General features: G+C 43.4%; 1 protein-coding gene across 3 annotated transcripts in view; it reads left to right on the top strand.

Annotated features, from left to right (window-relative positions):
- PPP1R16A (protein phosphatase 1 regulatory subunit 16A) overlaps nucleotides 1-18,803 on the top strand; it is a 41,773-nt gene that overhangs the window by 4,874 nt on the left and 18,096 nt on the right. The window lies entirely within an intron of this gene.

The raw sequence follows: 18,803 nt of genomic DNA on the forward strand, positions 1-18,803 counted from the left end.
TGCGCGGTTCCATCGAATTGATATACCATTATTTGGGCTATAGGTACGTCTGTCGATGAGCATTTCGTTTCTCTCCAGTTTGGGGCTATTGTGAATAAAGCTGCTGTGAATATTCATGTATACAAGTCTATATGTGGATGTATGTTTATTTCTCTTGCTGAAATGATAGAAATGATGGGTCGAAGTGTATAAGTAACTACATAAGAAAGTGCCAAATTATTTACCAAAACGTTTGCTATCATTTTATGTTCCCAGTTGTTCCTTGTTCTCAATTCAGTGTTGCCATCCTCTTAAAGTTTAGCCATTTTCATGGATGTGAGATGGTAACTCGCTGAAACTTTAATTTACATTTCCCCAATGACCATGGTGTTGAGTATCTTTTCAAATGTGCTTATTTTACTGGCCATTTGTATATCTTCTTTTGTGAGGTGTCTGTTCAAATCTTTTGCCCTTACAATATGGATCATTTATCTCATCAAGTTTTAAGAATTCTTTACATATTCAGGATGCGAGTTCTTTGCCATATATACATATATATGTACATATATACATATACATATACATATACATATATATATATGTATATGTGTATGTTGCAAATTTGTTCTCACAGTCTATGGCTTGCCTTTTAATTTTCTTACCAGTATCTTAAGCAGGGGACACTTTTAATTTTGATGAAGTCCAGTTTGTCAGTGTTTTTTCCTTTATGGTGTGAGTAGAGGTAAAGGGTCGTAGTTTTCCACATGTATATGCTGCCATTCTAGCACCATGTTTTGAAGACCATCCTCTCCCCATTGTGTTACCTTAAGATCTTTGTTAAAAATCAATTGAGATGGGAATGCAAGCTGGTGCAGCCACTCTGGAAAACAGTATGGAGGTTCCTCAAAAAACTAAAAATAGAACTACCCTATGACCCAGCAATTGCACTACTAGGCATTTATCCACGGGATGCAGGTGTGCTGTTTCAAAGGGACACATGCACCCCAGTGTTTACAGCAGCACTATCGACAAGAGCCAAAGTATGGAAAGAGCCCAAATGTCCATCGATGGATGAATGGATAAAGAAGATGTGGTTTATGTATACAATGGAGTATCACTCGGCAATCAAAAAGAATGACATCTTGCCATTTGCAACTACGTGTATGGAACGGGAGGGTATTATGCTAAGTGAAATTAGTCAGAGAAAGACAAATATCATATGACTTCACTCATGAAGACTTTAAGAGACAAAACAGATGAACATAAGTGAAGGGAATAAAAGTAATATAAAAACAGGGATGGGGACAAAGCATAAGAGACTCTTAAATATGGAGAACAGAGGGTTACTGGAGGGGTTGTGGGAGGGGGGATGGGCTAAATGGGGGAGGGGCATTAAGGAATCTACTCCTGAAGTCATTGTTGCACTATATGCTAACTAATTTGGATGTAAATTAAAAAAATAAAATAAAATTAATTTAAAAAAATCAATTGAGGGGCACCTGGGTGGCTAAGTTGACCATCGGTTCTTGATTTCAGCTCAGGTCATGATCTCATGGTTGGGAGATCGAGCCCCACCTCGGGCTGGGTGCTGACAGCAAAGAGCCCACTTGGGATTCTCTCGCTCTTTGTCTCTCTCTCTCTCTGTCTGACCCTCCCCTGCTCTCTCGCTCGCTTGCTGTCTCTCAAAATAAATAAATATTAAAAAAAAATCAACTGACAGTTTTTTCGTGGGTGTATTTTCAGGAATTTTCTATGTTGTTCATTGATCCTATACTAATATCCCACAGACCTGATTATTAGAGCTTTATAATAATTCTTGAGATCAAGTAGTGTAAGTTGTCCAACTTGTCTTCTCTCTTTTTTATTTGAGAGAGAGAGTGAGCGAGCATGAATGGGGAAGAGGGGCAGAGGGAGAGAGAGAGAAAGAGAGAATCTTAAGCAGGCTCCATGCTCAGTGCAGAGCTTGATGTGGGGCCCAATCCCACGACCCTGGGATCATGACCTGAGCTGAAATCAAGAGTCGGATGCTCAACCAACTGAGCCCCCCGGGCACCCAGCTTCTTCTCTTTTCCAAGTCATTTTGGCTCTTCAAGATATTAAGCAGTTCTATATAAATTTTAGAATTAGCTTGTCAGTTTTTCCAAATGGCTCTCTGAGATTTTGATTGGGATTGTATTGAAGCTTTAGATCTATTTTGGGGAGAATTGATATTTTAACAATATAGAAAATAGTATATTTCTACATTTATTTAGTTCTCGGTTGTTAACCATAAAAGTAAAAATGCCATTTATTTTGCCAGCAAAAATGCGTTTGTGTATAGCAGAGAATTGCAATCTGGGACAAGCAAGCCACAGGCAAGTGTACACAAGGAAGGGGAGGAATAGAGCAAAGCAGAGGACCGCCGTTTTATAGAGGAGAGGGGGGTTGGAGCAAACTGGGGGTTGTAAGTATACTGGCTTATCATTGGCTGGGCTGTTGCTGCAGGAGAATGAAATCTTCCTGCTAGGGTAGTAAAGCAGTAAGGCTGGGCACGGTTTGTCTCCTCCTAAGAGATGTGCAATTGACGAGGAGTGGGGCGGGGTCAGCGAGGGCTCCCCCTGCTGGCCTCCCGACTGCCTTCTCATTACTGATCCTCACATCCCCTTTTGATTAAAATCTCTCTTTGCAGGCGTCACTAATCAAGAGGCAGGTTCTCCACATTTGCTGGTTTTGCCCCTTAGTACCAGGGAAGACTTTTCCTGATCGTCATGTCCTATGTGAGAAGGAAACTGCACAGCATTTCACTTAAGGCCACATTTGAGTAACAAAGAAGGTTAGGACAGAGAACCCAAAGGTACTTCCCATCTGTCTTCCATATATATTTTTTTTATTAAAAAATTTGTTTAAGTTTATTTATTTATTTTGAGAGAGAGTTAGAGCAGAGGAGGGGCGGAGAGACAGGGAGAGAGAGAGAATCCCAAGCGGGCTTCACACCATCAGCACGGAGCCTGATGTGGGGCTCAAACTCATGAACCGTGAGCTCATGACCTGAGCCTTACACAACTGAGCCACCCAGGCGCCCCCATATTTTTCTAAGTTTTTTTTTCTAATGTTTATTTATTTTTGAGAGAGAGACAGAGTGCAAGCAGGGGAGGAGTAGAGAGAGAGGGAGACACAGAATCCAAAACAGGCTCCAGGCTCCAAGGTGTGAGCATGGAGCCCGAAGTGGGGGCTCGAACTCATGAACCGCGAGATCATGACCTGAGCCGAAGTCGGACACCCAACAGACTGAGCCACCCAGGCGCCCCCACATCTTCTTTATCCATTCATCCATCAGTGGACATTTGGGCTCTTTCCATACTTTGGCTATTGGTGATAGCACTGTTCTAAACATTGGGGTGCATGTGTCCCTTCGAAACAGCATACCTGTATCCCTTGGATAAATACCTAGTAGTGCAATTCCTGGGTCATAGGGTAGTTCTATTTTTAATTTTTTGAGGAACCTCCAGACTGTTTTTCCAGAGTGGCTGCACCAGCTTGCATTGCCACCAACAATGCAAAAGAGATCCTCTTTCTCCACATCCTTGCATCCTTGCCAACATCTGTTGTTGCCTGAGTTGTTAATGTTAGCCATTCTGACAGGTGTGAGGTGGTATCATCTCATTGTGGTTTTGATTTCTATTTTCCTGATGACGAGTGATGATAAGCATTTTTTCATGTGTCGGTTGGCCATCTGGATGTCTTCCTTGGAGAAGTGTCTATTCATGTCTTTTGCCCATTTCTTCACTGGATTGTTTTTTGGGTGCTGAGTTTGACAAGTTCTTTCTAGATTTTGGATACTAACCCTTTATCTGATATGTCGTTTGCAAATGTCTTCTCCCATTGTGTCGGTTGCCTTTTAGTTTTGCTGATTGTTTCCTTTGCTGTGCAGAAGCTTTTTATTTTGATGAGGTCCCAATAGTTCATTTTTGCTTCTGTTTCCCTTGCTTCCAGAGACGTGTTGAGTAAGTTGCTGTGGCCAAAATCAAAGAAGTTTTTGCCTGCTTTCTCCTTGAGGATTTTGATGGTTTCCTGTCTTACATTTAGGCCTTTCATCCATTTTGAGTTTATTTTTGTGTCTGGTGTAAGAAAGTGGTCCAGGTTCATTCTTCTGCATGTTGCTGTCCAGTTTTCCCAGCACCACTTGCTGAAGAGACTGTCCTTATTCTATTGGATATTCTTTACTGCTTCGTCAAAGATTAGTTGGCCATATGTTTGTGAGTCCATTTCTGGGTTCTCTATTCTGTTCCATTGATCTGAGTGTCTGTTTTTGTGCCAAAAATGTTTATTTATTTTTGAGAGAAAGAGAGAGAGACAGAGTGAGAGTGGGGGATGGGCAGAGAGAGAGAAAGAGGGAGACACAATCTGAACCAGGCTTCAGGCTCTGAGCTGTCAGCACAGAGCCCAATGCGGGGCTCGAATTCCCAAACCGCAAGATCATGACCTGAGCCGAAGTCGGATGCTTAACTGACTGAGCCACCCAGGTGACCCCACCCCCCACTTTTTTTTAGTGTTTATTTTGAGAGAGAGCAAGTGCGCGTGCACATCCCAACACAGAGCTCAATCCCACGAACTGTGAGATCGTGACCTGAGCCGAAATCAAGAGTCTGACGCTTAACCGACTGAGACCCCCAGATGCCCCTGGAGGTCTCCACCTAGACCTTCATGAAGGCAGAGGAGCACACTGAGGAACTAACCAGGTGCATTTGAGAAGGTGCAGTGACGGTATAAACATGAAGCGATAGCTGATGAATTTTGTGCAAAACAGCAAAACTTCAAAGATGGTTTAAAACAGAATTGTTATCTCAAAAGAATTGTTTGCAACCAAACGTGTTACAGATCAGATAGTATAGCCTATAGGGTTACAAATTCAGAGACGTGAATTTGAATAAGAATCCAAAGTCAGTTAATATTTCAGTTGAAAGAAGACTTTTGTGAATTCTGAACCTTCTAGCCCTTCAGAAAAAGCAAGTGAAAAATTAATTTCTCATGGGATCACGATGAGGTTGTTTCTGAAGGGCCATAATCATCGAAGTTTCCCCCTTTCCCAAGGGCTTGGGAAATGCAGACAAGGGCATTGTCTTTCCATGAAAAAGAGATAAGAAACAACAGTGAGAAAAAGGCACAGAGGCCTAGTCTGGACGTCTTAGGAAAGCTGTCTCTTCAGATGCCGTCTGCCTCAGTTTGGGGGGGTCTTTATTCCAGGTGACCAGATGTGCAGGGCTAGGCAGGCCCTGGTGCTTTCTTTAGATGTATCACGTGAATCCGAGAGTCTCTTCCGAAGACTTTGGTGAACAAAGGGTGGTTACAGGACCTGATAAGGGCCTTTTCAGAGAAGTTAGAGTCTAAAATGTTCAGGTTACAAGGTGTGATGCTCCAGGTCATTGTCTCCTGGGAATGCACGGTGAAGAGATTATCAAAGCATGGTTACTTCTTTTTTTTTTTTTTTTTTAAAGATTTTATTCATTTTTGTTTAAGTAATTTCTACACCCAGTGTGGGGCTCAAACTCATAACCCCGAGATCAAGAGTCATATGCTCTACCAACTGAACCAGCGAGGCTCCCCAAAGCATGGTTGCTTTTATTAGAAGCAATTATAGCTTTACAATATTGAAATACATCTTCTTTTTTCAACTGTCAGTCAAAGGAGGGAGAAGCCAAGTGCACTGGATGTCTTATGACTACCTCAAAGGCTAAAAATTTGTGAGTTTCCAAGGGAGTGAATCTGAGGTTTAGAAGGACTAATGGCAATGCTTTTAGCCAAGGTACTTGGAGGGTCCCTACCAACTGTGCTAGTTGAGTTTCAATGCCACAGTTAGTACATCCAGCCAACTCTGAGGATTGAAGGTGGGGTACAAACTGAATGTGTTGTTGGACTGGCCAGTGAAATGAGTTCCCTGATGACTGCAAAGTTCAAGAGGAGATCCCTGGGTAGGGATAATCTTTTCTAATAGAATGTAATTTTTTTTTAATGTTTATTTATTGTTGAGAGAGACAGAGCATGAGCAGGGGAGGAACAGAGAGAGAGGGAGACACAGAATCCGAAACAGGCTCCAGGCTCTGAGCTGTCAGCACAGAGCCCGACGCGAGGCTCGAACTCACGGACCGTGAGATCATGACCTGAGCCGAAGTCGGACGCTTAACCGACCAAGCCACCCCGGCGCCCCCAGGCGCTCCCTTTCCTAATGGAATTTTAGCCACAGAAGAAGCATTGGCCCGTCCAGAAAAGAAAGCTTTGGTCCAGTGAGAAACCATACAAACCATGACTAAAACATATATATCTATACCTGTGAGATGGGAAAGCTGTGTGAAATCCACTTGTGTGAACAGATTTCCCTGGATTACACTTTGGATTGGTGGGAAAGCAAGGTAGACGCTATGGGCACCCTTTCTTCTCTTTCTCCACAAATAGTGGTTCATGAATGCTACCATTCTGTCAGTAGACCATGATTTAATGCACGTATGGAGGGAGGTAGTGCGAACTTTAGAATTTCTGGGAAGGCTGGATTGTTATTTGGTTCAAACCAGAGTTCTCTTCTTGTTGAGCCAGTAATTACTAGATTTCCAATACTGTTTTTCATCTCTGGGGCCAATTCTTGGCTATCTCTTATCAACTTTTCCAAATCATCATTTGGGAGAACATCCTTTTGGACCATGACAAAGGTTTTGACCATTGGTTTCCTTGAAAGCAGCATTTTTTCTATGGAAAATGTTTCTGGTTTTGTCATGGATGAAGATACAAGCTAGAGTAAGCTGCAGAGCTCAGGCTGTCGTGTTGGAGTGGCCAGAGGTCAAGGTGCCATCTCAGTGACTTCAAGAGGGTGCAGTAGTATACCCAGCACCATATTTACCATTTTCATCCTTCATCGTTTTAACATTTAAAAAAATGTTTCTTAATTTTTGAGAGAGACAGAGACAAAGACAGAAAGAGACAGAGCGCAAGCAGGGGAGGGGCAGAGAGAGAGGGAGACTCAGAATCCGAAGCAGGCTCCGGACTCTGAGCTGTCAGCACGGAGCCCCTTGTGGGGCTCGAACCCACAGACCAGACTGCAAGATCACGACCTGAGCCAAAGTCAGATGCTCAACCGACTTAGCCACCGACGCCCCGTTCTTTTTTTTTTTTTTTTTAAGATTAAAAAAAAATTTTTAAATACTCTCTACACCCAACGTGGGGCTTGAACCTATGACCTTAAGATCAAGAGTCACATGGTCCACTGACTGAGCCAGCCAGTCCCATTTTCATCCTTTAAGAACCATTAGTAGACTATGAAACATCTGTATTGGCTAAAGGAGTTTCCCGCAAATTGTCATGGGGGTCAGAAGGTGATCTGTCAGCATTAAGCAGTCATGAGGGGTTTTGTCTGGGTCCAAATGTAGTCTTTGCTTCAAGATCAGATGCCCAAAGTTTTGAACCTGAGTTTGAGCAAATTGAAGGTTTTTTGTGGGGTTCAGGGAGACTATGTCTCTCTCTCTCTCTCTTTTTGTTTTAATTTGGAGATTGAACAACATTATTTTATTTTACTTATTTATTTTTTAAAATAATTTACATCCAAATTAGTTAGTATATAGTGCAACAATGATTTCAGGAGTGGATTTCTTAATGCCCCTTACCCAATTAGCCCATCTCTCCTCCCACAACCCCTCCAGTAACCCTCTGTTCTCCATATTTATGAGTCTCTTATGTTTTATCCCCCTCCCTGTTTTTATATTCTTTTTGTTTCCCTTCCTTTATGTTCCTCTGTTTTGTCTCTTAAAGTCTTCATGAGTGAAGTCATATGATATTTGTCTTTCTCTGACTAATTTCACTTAGCATAATACCCTCCCGTTCCATCCACGTAGTTGCAAATGGCAAGATGTCATTCTTTTTGATTGCCGAGTGATACTCCATTGTATACATAAACCACATCTTCTTTATCCATTCATCCATCGATGGACATTTGGGCTCTTTCCATACTTTGGCTCTTGTCGATAGTGCTGCTGTAAACACTGGGGTGCATGTGTCCCTTTGAAACAGCACACCTGCATCCCGTGGATAAATGCCTAGTAGTGCAATTGCTGGGTCATAGGGTAGTTCTATTTTTAGTTTTTTGAGGAACCTCCATACTGTTTTCCAAAATGGCTGCGCCAGCTTGCATTCCCACTTTGTGTCTCTTTAAGGCCAAAAGTTTTAACATGTGGATGCTGTCTCCTGTGAAGTGGCAGGAGGAGGGGAGCAGAGAAGCAAATCATCTACATATTGCGACAAAGTAGAGCCTGCAGAAAACTTGCTGTCATCCAAATTGGCTTTTAAGGTTTGTGAAAAGTAAGAAGTCTCTGTAGGCCTAGGGCATTACTGTCCAGGCGGATTCCTGTTCTTCCCAAGTGAAGGGAAACAGATTCTGGCTGGCTATCCTTATCGGCTGGAAAACTAAATGTACTCTTGGGTCAATTACGGTGAAAAATTTGCTTTCATTGGGAATGGACGTTAGCACATGTGGGTTAGGAACAAGAGGGTGTTGAGGGATAACAGTGTTATTTATTGCTGGGAGGTTCTGGACAAACTTCCCTTCTGTGGCCATTGGGTTTTCTTACAGGTAAAATGGTATTACAGGGACTAGTGCAGGGGATGATGGGGCCCTAAGCCTCCTAACCTGTTATGGGCTTGATGCCTTCCAGGGCTTACCTATAGGTATTAATTCTGGGGAGAGGGTTTGAGGTGACCTATTTTTTTTTTAACATTTATTTATTTATTTATTTGAGAGAGAGAGAGAGAGAGAGAGAGAGAGAGAGAGAGAGAGAGAATGCATGAGTGCAAGAGGGGCAAAGAGAGAGGGAGACACAGAATCTGAAGCAGGCTCCAGGCTCTGAGCTGTCAGCACAGAACCCCACGCGGGGCTCGAGCTCACAAGCCGTGAGATCATGACCCAAGCCCCCCAGACACCCCTTGAGGGATCCATTGGAATCTTGAGGGGAGGTGCCTTGTGGATTCTGCCAATATCAGTTGAGGATTTTGCCCATAAACAGAGTGGCAGTGAGAGTCAGAAACAGAAAATAAAAGACAGCAAAGCGTGATTTAACTGCCCTGGTTGGCTATTTTGATTACTGTTGTAAAATCCTAGAATTATTTCCCTCCTTTGTGAGAAAAAAATTCTGGCGTGATACTTTTCTAAGACCTCAATCCAATAACTGAATAGGTTGGAAGAACTAAGGAGAAAAGGGTAGGTGTCTCTCAGAGGCCTAGACAGAGAGTGGGCTCAGAGACAGGTTTATTAGAAGTTTCTTAGAGACCCCCACTGTCTGAGCTGTTTGAGTACCTCAAGGCAGGTAGCCGGGTACCAGGATTGTAGCTGTGCTGTCCGTTAGGACAGAAACATTCATTCCTGATCTATGGAGTGGTTTCTCCAAGCTGATCACAAGAGGGAGGGCTGTGAAGAGCCTTGTAGTCCCTCAGAGCCCCACCATGGGGAATGAGGACTTTGCAAAGGCTGGCGAGAGGGCTGAGGGCACCTGGAGTGCTCTGCCGGTGTCCTGGCACTCTGCGGTGACAACAGAGACTTGAGGGGTTTGGTTTGTTCCGGGAGCTTCTTTCCCAGAGTTGAAAATTAAGAATTTTATTGGTCTTTCTTTTATGTGACTCATCTAGCATATGACTGATGTGGTCTGACAGATTAAATCTGGGGCTGACATAGTTCCATCCTGGTCCTTTTAACTAAAGGAGAAAGACCACCTTAGCCTGTTTGTAACCGCAGAGTTGAGCGCTCCCTGGGTGGATCCAGTTGCTGAAGGAGGACCAGAATTTTTTTTAAAGACAGTTTGGAGCCAATTGTAATTATGAACAGGTTCATCAGGCTTCTGTGTACAAGCCTGACTTTGATTCCAGTCTGCAGGCTTGAGAAAAGCTGTTGAGGGCCATCTGGGTGGCTCTGGCAGTTAAGAGTCCAAATTTGGCTCACCTGTCCTTGCTCTGTAGAGGTTTCTAGCTAGTGTGCTGGTATCTTGCCCACAGCTAGGGGTTTGTTTCTCTAAAATCCCTTCAGGATGTTCCCTTTTGGCTAGCTTTATCCTACATTTGGCCTGGCACTCACCAATATATGTGGCCTAATTGATAAAAATCTGCGAGACCAGGTAGAGAAGTTTGAATAACTATGTTAAACTCTTCAGCAAACCCAGGAGAGTCTTCAGTTACTTTACTTTTTGTTTTTAATGTTTATTTATTTATTTTGAGAGAGAGAGAACGGAAGAGAGAGGGTGGGGAGGGGCAGAGAGAGAGGGAGAGAGTGAGAATCTCAAGCAGGTTCCGTGCTGTCAGCACAGAGCCTTACATGGGGCTCGAACCCACAACCCTCGGATCATGACTTGAGCTGAAATCAACAGTCGGATGCTCAACCCCCTGAGCCACCCAGGCGCCCCCAGAAGACTTAACTTTGAAGGGCCAAGTTTTAATAGGTTCAGGAGAGGAGGGAGAGGGGAGAGGTTCAAAGGAAAAGGGAAGTTTGGCAGAAAGAGGAAAAAAGCACTGGGCGTAAGTAGCTGCTGCGTCTGCAGACAAAGAGGATGGAGAAGGGGCAGGAGGCCTCAGAAGCCATTGTGACTCCTGTTAATTGTTGGTTTGCCTCAGTTAACTTAGAAACAGTATTTTTCGGCGCGCCTGGGTGGGCCCGTCAGTTAAGTGTCGGTCTCTTGATCTCGCTCAGGTCATGGTGTCCTGGCCAGTGAGTTTGAGCCTTGAGTCGGGCTCCATGCTGACAGTGTGGAGCCTGCTTGGGATTCTCTCTCTCTCCCTCTCTCTCTGCCCCTCCTCTGCTTGTGGGTGCTCTCTCTCTCTCTCAAAATAAATGAATAAATTTAAAAGAGAAATAGTATCTTTCTTTTCTTTTTTGTAACGTTTATTTATTTTTGAGAGAGAAGGTGTGAGCAGGAGAGGGGCAGAGGGCGGAGGGCAGTGGGGGACAGAGGATCTGAAGCAGGCTCAGCACTGACAGCAGACAGCCTGATACGGGGCTCGAACTCTGAAACCATGAGATCATGACCTGAGCTGAAGCCAGACAGTCAACTGACTGAGCCACCCCAGTGCCCAAAATAGTATTTTTCAAAGAGGCAAATTTAGAATCCCGAAAACATTTGGGAGCCTCAAGATACCATTTAAAGTAGGCATCCCAAGGGGTGCCTGGGTGGCTCAGTTGGTTGAGCGTCCGACTTCAGCTGAGGTCATGATCTTGCGGTCTGTGGGTTCGAGCCCTGCGTTGGGCTCTGTGCTGACAGCTCAGAGTCTGGAGCCTGCTTCAGATTCTGTGTCTCCCTCTCTCTCTGCCCTCCCCTGCTCATGCTCTGTCTCTTTATCTCTCAAAAATAAATAAACATTAAAAAATATATTTTTTTAAATAATAAAATAAAGTAGGCATCCCTGGGGCGCCTGGGTAGCTCAGTCGGTTAAGTGTCTGACTTCAGCTCAGGTCATGATCTCACACCCTGTGAGTTCGAGCCCCGTGTCGGCAATGCTCTGTGCTGACAGCTCAGAGCCTAGAGCCTGGTTCAGATTCTGTGTCTCCCTCTCTCTCTGCCCCTCCCCTGCTCATGCTCTGTCTCTCTCTGCCTCAAAAATTAATAAAAATAAAATAAAATAAAATAAAATAAAATAAAATAAAATAAAATAAAATAAAAATAAAGTAGGCATCCCATTCAGAGTATCTCCCTTCCCTTCTCTTCCCCTCCCTTCCCCATAATGGCCATTAAAGTTCTAAATTACTTTTGGTTAAGTCAGTCCATTTACTTATAAATGAGCATGTGGAGAGACCATAGTTTTTATTTTTATTTATTTTTTAAATATTTTTTTTAACGTTTATTCACTTTTTGAGAGTCAGAGACAGAGACAGAGCAGGGGAGGGGCAGAGAGAGAGAGGGAGACATAGAATCTGAAGCAGGCTCCGGGTATTGAGCTGTCAGCACAGAGCCTGACGTGGGGCTCGAACTCTCGAACCTGTGAGATCATGACCTGAGCTGAAGTTGGATGCCCAACCAACTGAGCCACCCAGGTGCCCCCCACCCTTATTTTATAAATGTTTTATTGTTTCTTTATTTTTGAGACAGAGAGACAGAGCATGAGGCGGGGGAAGGGGAGACACACACACACACACACACACACACACACACACACACAGGCAGAAACTGAAGCAGGCTCCAGGCTCTGAGCTATCAGCCCAGAGCCCAACTGGGGGCTCGAACTCACGAGCCATGAGATCATGACCTGAGCCAAAGTCGGATGCTTGACCAACTGAGCCACCTGAGACCATAGTTTTTAAATGTTTGTTTATTTTGAGAGAGAGTGAGCACAGCAGAGAGGCAGAGAGAGAGAATTCCAAGCAGACTCTGCTCTGTCAGCATAGAGCCTGACGTGGGGCTCAGACTCACAAACCGTGAGATCATGAGCTGAGCCGAAATTAAGAGTTGGATCCTTAACCAGGTGAGCCACCTGGGTGCCCTGAGACCATAGTTTTCAAACTTAAAACCAGTAGGGAGGACATTCTCAAAGCACTTATGATCCCTAGGATCCCATTTCTTAGAGGCTTTTCTCTAGAGCAAAGAGAATAATCCCTAAACAGCACACTTTCAGTGGGAACAGCCTGGCTCCAGAAGGAATCAGACCAAAGGCCAGCATGGTTCCAAAAGGAACAGTCTAGTTCCAAGTGGGAGTCGGACCGAGGCCAAATGGGTTATTCTCAGAAAAAAACAAGGCCTTGAAACAGACACTGAACAGCATCGAGAGCTTGAACAGAGAGCAGAGCTTGGAATCCAGGAGAAAATTTCCCCTCACACTTCAGGGTGGGTAAGAAAGCACTGAGCTCAGTTGGCGCTGTGGGTACGAGTACCTGCTTGCCCAACAGCCTCAGATTTGTTGGGGGTGTTCCGGGCCTCACTTCTGATCACCAAGTAATGTTAACCTTAAAGATAAAACTGCCACTTTTTTTTTTTATTTTTTTTAAAAATATTTATTTATTTTTGAGACAGGGAGAGACAGCATGAACGAGGTCAGAGAGAGAGGGAGACAGAATCTGAAGCAGGCTCCAGGCTCTGAGCTGTCAGCACAGAGCCTGATGCGGGGCTCAAACTCACAGACTGCGAGATCATGACCTGAGCCTGAGTCAGATGCTTAACCGACTGAGCCACCCAGGCGCCCCAAACTGCCGCTTATTTTATCCGTGAAAATGGGTTTATTTGGGAATAGCAGGGAATTGCATCCCGGGGCAAGAAAGCTCTGTCAAAAGCAGAGGCAGGTCTGCAAAGCACAGGCTCTTTAGGGAGGAAAGGGGGTGAGGAGGAGGGGCTGTTGGCAACTAAAAGTCCTGAGGCAGGCAGAGGCAGGAAAGCAGTAGCCACCTGGAAGGTTCCTGGTGGGTGCGTAATTGACATGAGAGCTCCCTCTGCTGGCCGCCAGACTCCATTCTAAATAAGGTTTCGTTTTATTAATTTTCACACTGTATTGTCTATTGCTGTGTATCATGTTACCCTAAAAGATAGAGGCTTGAAACAGCAGACATTTGTTATCTAACAGCTGCTGTAGGTCAGGAATTCAAAAATGGCTTAGCTAGGTGGTTCCCGTTCAAGTTATCATGTGGTTGTGTTAGGATAGCCAGGGCTGCATCAGCTGAGGGCTGGACTGGGGCCGGAGGACCTGCTCACAAGCTAGGTGTCCCCAGCTCTCGCCCATGGGCTTTTCCATAGACTCCTCAAGTGCCTCAGCATACTAGCTAATTTCCTCCAGCCTCAGAGATCCAAGAGAGGGCAAGCAAGAGGCTGCATGACCTTTTATGACCTAACCTCTGAAGTTATCCACTGCCGTTTCTGCTTTTGTTTGTTTTCTGTTTGTTAGAAGTGAGTACCTAGGGGCTCCCGGGTGGCTCAGTTGGTTGAGTGTCTTGATTTCGGCTTAGGTCCTGATCTTGAGGTTTGTGAGTTTGAGTCCCACATTGGGTTCTGCACTGACAGTGTAGAGCCTGCTTGGGATTCTCTCTCTCTCCTTCTCTCTCTGCCACTGTCCTGCTCATGCTCTGCCTCTCTCAAAATAAATAAATAAACTTAAAAAAGAAGTGAGTAACTAAATCCAACCCATACTGAGGGAGAAGTGGATTAGGCTCTACCTTTTTTTGTTTTTAATTTTTTTTAACATTTATTTATTTTTGAGAGAGAGATGGAGTATGAATAGGGGAAGGGGCAGAGAGAGCGGGAGACACAGAAGCCAAAGCAGGCTCCAGGCTCCGAGCTGTCAGCACAGAGCCCGACGCGGGGGTCAAACCCACAAACCGTGAGACCATGACCTGAGCCGAAGTCGGACGCTCAGCCAACTGAGCCCCCCAGGCGCTCTCTAGGCTCTACCTTTTGAAGGGAGTTTCAAAGTATTCCATACTTTGTGATATTAATTTTGTAGGTAATAATGAACATTTTACACTTTCCAGTTGTTCGTTGCCAGTACAGACATACAGTTAATTTTGACATTGTCCTTGTATTTCACAGCCTTGCTAAATATACTTCTTTATTCTAGTATCTCTATTGTAGATACCTAAGGATTTTCTTAAGCTTATTTATTTATTTTGAGAGAGACAGAGCACGAGTGGGGGAGGGGCAGAGAGAGAGGGAGAGAGAGAATCCCAAGCAGGCTGTGTGCTGTCAGTGTAGAGACTGACTCGGGGCTCAAACCCCCGAACTGTGAGATCATGACCTGGGCTGAAACCCAAGAGTTGCCTGTTTAACTGACTGAGCCCCCTGGTGCCCTCCTAAGGATTTTCTACATATCTTCTACATACCTTTCTACATGCTTTCTGAATCTAAAGAGTCTTACGTTTTCCTTTCCAATTTGCATGCTTTTTGTTTCTTGGCTTAGTGCACTGGCTGGGACCTCTAGTACAAGGTTGAACAGGATTGGTGTCCCTGATCCTAGGAGGAAAGTGTTCGTTCTCTTCCCATTAGGCATGATATAGCTGAGGAATTTTCCTTCTATTCCTAGTTTTCAAAGTTTTTTTGTTTGTTTAATTTTACAGAGAAAGTGCAATTGAGGGAGAGAGAGAGAGAGAGAGAGAATGAATGAGAATTTTAAGCGGGCTCCACGCTCAGTGTAGAGCCTGATGCAAGGCTTGATCCCATGATCCTGGGATGGTGACTTGAGCTGAAATCAAGAGTTAGATGCTCAACTGACTGGCCACCAGGAGCCCCAAAGTTTGTTTGATTGTTATCATGATCAGATGTTGGATTTTGCCAAATGCATTCTCTACTTTTATTGATTTGATTGTATTTTGATTTTTAAAGTGTTAAACCAAATTTTTATTCTTGAAATATACCCGACTTGGTCATGACGTATTATTCTTCTTACATATTGCTGGTTTCAATTTGATAATAATGTTAAAAGGATTTTTGAAGCTATTCATAAATAAATTGGTGTGTAGTATTTTTTTTTTAATGTTTGTTTATTTTGGAGAGAGACAGGGTGGGGGGGAGTGGGGGAGAGTACGTGCACACACAAGCAGGGGACGGTGAGGAGTAGAGAGTGAGGGAGACAGAGGATCCAAAGCAGGCTTCATGCTGTCAGCACAGAGTCCCATGTGGGGCTCAAACTCACAAACTGTGAGATCATGACCTGAGCTGAAGTCAAGATGATTAAGCCACTGAGCCACCCAGGCGCCCTGGTATATAGTATTCTTAACTTGTTATGTCTTTGGTTTTAGTGTCAGGGTAATAGTGGCCTTACAAAATTACTTAGGGACGTGTTCCTTTCTCTTCTATTTTTAGAAAGGGCTTTTGTAGATTTGGTATTATTTCTACCTTAAGTGTTTGATGTAATTTACCAGTGAAACCATCTGGGCTTAGAGTTACTTTTTTGGGAAAGTTTCTTACTATAAATTTAATTTCTTTAATAGATACAGGGCTATTCAAATTTTCTGTTTCTTCTTGAATTCATTTTGATAATTTGTTTCATTCAGGTAATTTGCCCATTTATCTAAGTTAAACATGGCAATTTTTTTCCATACAAGGCCAAATGGTAAATATTTTAGGCTTTTCAGGTCATGTGGTCTCTGTTGCAGCTACTCAACTATGTTGTGGTAGCACAAAACAGCCATAGACAATACATAAACAAGCTAGTATAGCTATATTCTCATAAAACTTCAGTTATAGTAACATGTGGTAGACCAGATCTGGTCTATCGGTTATAGTTTGTTGACCCTTGACCTAAGTTGAATTTATTGTCATAAATTGTTCAGAACACTGTCATTTTAATCTTTTTAATGGTCTGTAAGATCTGTAGTGATGTCCACTTTTTCATTCATGACGTTGGTAGTTTTTGTCTTTTCCTTTCTTGATCAGTTGAGTAAGAGTATCAATTTTATTGAGATTTTCAAAGGAACAGCTTTTAGTTTCAACATTTTCCTCTGTCTATTTTCTATTTAATTATTTTCTGTTCTTATTAGTATTGTATTTTACTTACTTTGGGTTTAATTTTCCTCTTTTTTATTGCTATTACTACTATTACTACTACATTATTTTGTTTTGTTTTAAGTAAGCTTCACACCCAGTGTGGAGCCCAAAAAGGGGCTTGAACTCACAACCCTGAGATCAAGACCTGAGCTGAGATCAAGAGTCTGACGTTTAACTGACTGAGCCACCCAGGTGCCCCAATTTTCCCCTCTTTTTTCTAGCTTCTTAAGTGGAAGCTTAGGTTATTGATTTGACCTTCTTATTTAAACTTTCAAAGGTAAATATTTCCTTCCAAGCACTGCTTTAACTGCATCTCGCATATTTTGATATGTTATGTTTACATTTTCATTCAGCTCAAAATATGTTCTAATTTCCATTTTGATTTCTACCTTAGCCTGTAGGTTATTTAGAAATATGCTTTAAAGGGGCGCCTGGGTGGCGCAGTCGGTTAAGCGTCCGATTTCAGCCAGGTCACGATCTCGCGGTCCATGAGTTCGAGCCCCGCGTCAGGCTCTGGGCTGATGGCTCGGAGCCTGGAGCCTATTTCCGATTCTGTGCCTCCCTCTCTCTCTGCCCCTCCCCCGTTCATGCTCTGTCTCTCTCTGTCCCAAAAATAAATAAAAAACGTTGAAAAAAAAATAAAAAAAAAAAAAAAAAAAAAAAGAAATATGCTTTAAAGCTTCCAAATATTTGGGAGTTTTTCTAGATATATTTTTGTTATTGATTTCTAGTTTAATTCCATTGTGGTTGGTAAACATATTCTGTGTGCTTTCATTCCTTATGAATCTGCTGAATCTTGGATTATGTCCCAGCATATGGTCTACCCTGGTAAAATAAAAAAAAATTTTTTTAGCTTTTACTAATGGAAAATTTCAAATGTCTATATATGTAGACAGGATATAATGGTCCCCACATATTCATCACCCAACTTCAACAATTACCAACTCATGACAGTTTTGTTTCACCTAAACTTTTTATGTTATTTTGAAGCAAATCTCAAATATGTCATTCACTCTGTAAATATTTTTTAAATCTTTTTGTAGAAAGAAAACTTTTTTTTTTAAAGTTTTTATTTATTTTGAGAAAGGGCATGCAAGCAGGGGAGGGGCAGAGAGAGGGAGAGAAGAATCGCAAACAGGCTTCGTGCTGTCAGCACAGAGCCCAACGTGGGGCTCGATCTCACGAATTGTGAGATCATGACTGGACCAAAATCAAGAGTCTGAGGCCTAACTGACCTAGCCGCCCAGGTACCCCCACATTACAAGTTTATATGGGGGCTTCCAGGTCATATATAGGACCACAGGAACTTTACCTCCTTACTCTTACGTTTGTATCTTTTTTCTCCCATGCCAGGAATCTTGGTTCTCTGTGAGCCAGGATGACAGAACTGTTATCTTACAAGTGATAGGTGTGAGCTACTTATCTGTTGCATCCCACAATAAGCCTAGGATGGTCTTAGGGTAAAAATACCAGCTTCACTGCCAGTAACATGATTATTGCAAACAGGATGTGGGGAACCTCCATCCTGCCCCAGCAGTTCTCGGCAGACTGGCCTGCCTCGTGCAAGGGGGGGTTTGGAGCTGGCCCTTTTCCTCCTCTTCCTCTAGTCCCCTGTGCCTTTTACTTTGTTTGTCTGATTTTCTTAATGCGGAACACCTGGGTGCTCAGTGGGTTAAGTGGCCAACTCTTGATTTGGGCTCAGGTCATGGTCATACGGTCAAGAGTTTGAGCCCCGCGTTGGGCTCTGTACAGATAGCGTGGAGCCTGCTTCGGATCCTCTGTCTCCCTCTCTCTGTCCTTACCCCACTTACACTTGCTCTCTCTCTCTCTCAAAAATAAATAATCGTTTTGAGAAGGAAGACAGAGGATCCGAAGCAGACTTGTGCTGACGGCACAGAGCTCAATGTGGGGCTCGAACTCCCGAACCGGGAGGTCATGACCTGAGCCAAAGTTGGATGCTTAACCAAGTAGACTACCCAGGCACCCCTACTGTTTTTTTCCCTTAATTGTGGTAAAATGTACGTAATATAAAATTTAACATTGTAACCATTTTTAGGTACAATTCAGTAGCATTGAGTACATTTGCAATATTGTGCAGCCATCATCAATATCCATTTCCAGAACTTTTTAACCAACTGAAACAGAAACTCTGTCATTAAAAAAAAAAATTTTTTTGATGTTTATTTGTTTCTGGGACAGAGAGAGAGACAGAGCATGAGTGGGGGAGGGGCAGAGAGAGAGGGAGATACAGAATCAGAAGCAGGCTTCAGGCTCCAAGCGGCCCGATGCGGGACTCGAACTCATGAAATGTGAGAGATCACGACCTGAGCTGAAGTTGGACACTCAACCGACTGAACCACCCAGGCG

This window comes from Panthera pardus, unplaced genomic scaffold, assembly GCF_024362965.1.
Source record: "Panthera pardus isolate Hobbes unplaced genomic scaffold, ASM2436296v1 HiC_scaffold_7, whole genome shotgun sequence".
NCBI classification, from domain to species: domain Eukaryota; kingdom Metazoa; phylum Chordata; class Mammalia; order Carnivora; family Felidae; genus Panthera; species Panthera pardus.